This window comes from Nannospalax galili, unplaced genomic scaffold (assembly GCF_000622305.1).
Source record: "Nannospalax galili isolate Female #2095 unplaced genomic scaffold, S.galili_v1.0 scaffold1325, whole genome shotgun sequence".
NCBI classification, from domain to species: Eukaryota; Metazoa; Chordata; class Mammalia; order Rodentia; family Spalacidae; genus Nannospalax; species Nannospalax galili.
The window spans coordinates 79,779-81,895 of NW_008353205.1; positions in this window are offsets into that span (position 1 = coordinate 79,779).

Sequence of the window (2,117 nt, forward strand, 5' to 3'; positions counted from 1 at the left end):
CCCTTGCTCTCCCCCTCCCATTTAAATTCCCCCCCTTTTAACCCTTTTGTGCCCTTGGTAATACCAGTCTTCTACTGTTCTCTCTCAAGCTCCTTCATTCCTTTTAACTTTCTGATCCTTCCCATTTTCCTGGTTCCTGCAGTTACATCACTATATGTACTCGCATATAAGGATTTGGTTCTATGGTCCACAAATGAGGGAGAACATACATCATTTGTTTTTCTGAGTCTGTTTTACTTCACTTAGTATAACTCTTTGCAGTTCGATCTATTTACCTGCAAATTTCACAATTTCATCTTTCTTTACTGCCGAGTACAACTCCATTGTGTAAATGTACCAGATTTTCATTATTCACTCATCAGTTGAGGAACATTTAGGTTGCTTTCATTTCTTAGTTATTGTGAAAAGAATAGTGACAAGCATGGATGTACTGACATCTCTACAGTAGGATGACTCCTTTGAATATATGCCAAGGAGTGGTATAGCCAGATCACATGGTAGATTCATTTTAAGTTTTTTAATAGCTCCCCACACTGCTTTTTATGGGATGTTTCTTTAGCTGTACAGCTTTTTAGTTTAATGAGGCTCCACTTGTGGATTGTTGACCTTACTTCCTGAGTAACTGATGTCTGATTTAGAAAGTTCTTTCCTACAGTTATACTTTGTATGGTACTGCCTATGCTTTCTTCCAATATTTTCAGACTTTCGGGTTTCACATTGAGGTCTGAGATTCATTTGGAGCTGACTTTGTGAAAGACAAGGGTCTAGTTTCATTTTTTTCTACAGGTGGAGATCCAGCTTTGTCAGCACCATTTGTTGATGATGCTTTCCTTTGGTGTGTGTTCTTGGCACCTTTGACATATATCAGGTGGCTGAAATTGCATGTACTCATGTTTGGGAATTCAGTTGTGTCCCTTTGATCTACATGTCAGTTTTTGTGCCAGTACCATGCTGCTTTTATAACTATAGCTCTGTGATATAGTTTGAGATCTGGTATTATTATCCACACAGCTGTGTTCTTTGTGCTCAGGATTGTTTTGTCTATCCAGGGTGTTTTGTGATTCCTATGAAGTTTAAGATATTTTTTCTAATTCTGTGAAGAATGTCATGGGGATTTTGATTAATATTGCTTTGATCTATATATTCTTTTGGTAGGATGGCCATTTCCTCATATTAAGTCTTCCAATACATAAGAATGGGAGGTCCTTCATCTACTGGTACTTGCTCAATCCCTTTCCTCAATGATTTAAAATTTTCATTGTAGAGATCTTTAATGTTTTTTGGTCAGGTTTATTCCTAGACATAGTTTCAGGCTATTGTGAAATATGGGTTTCCATGTACTCTTTTTAAATTGCTTGCTATGGTATATAAAAGGTCTACTGGACTTTGTAGATTGATTTTGCAACCTGCCACTTTGCTCAAAGTGTTAATCATTCCTAGAATTTTTCTAGTGGAATTATTGGGATCTCTTATGTCTGAAAATAGGGATAATTTGACCCCTTCTTTTCCTATTAGTACTCCTTTAATTTCCTCCTCTTGTCTTACTGCTCTCTAGCAAGAGTTTCAAGCAGTATATTAAAAAGGCATGGTGATAATGGACGGCCTTGCCTGGTTCCTGATTTTAATAGGAATGCTGCCAGTTTTTCATCATTAGAATGATGTTGGCTGTGAGTTTGTTATGTATAGTTTTCATTATTTTGAGGTATATTCCCACCAGTTCAATCCCTCTAGGACTTTTAACATAGACGAATGTTGAATTTTGTCAAAGGCCTTTTCTGCATCTATTGAGATGATCACGTCCTTTTCATCTTTGAGTTCCTTTATATGATTTATAACATTTATTGACTTATGAATATTGAAATATCCCTGCATCTCTGGAATAAAGTCAACTTGATCATAGTGAATCATCTTTTAAATGTGTGTCTATATGCAGTTTTCAAATTGAGAATTTTTAAAGCTATATTCATTTAGGATATGGGTCTGTAGTTTTCTTTTTTGTTTGGGTTTTTACCTGTTTTAGTATTACAGTGATGCTGGCTTCATAGAAGGATTTCAGGAGTTCCCCTTCTGTTTTTATCTTTTCAGATTTAAGTAGTATCGGGTGTAGATCTTCCTTA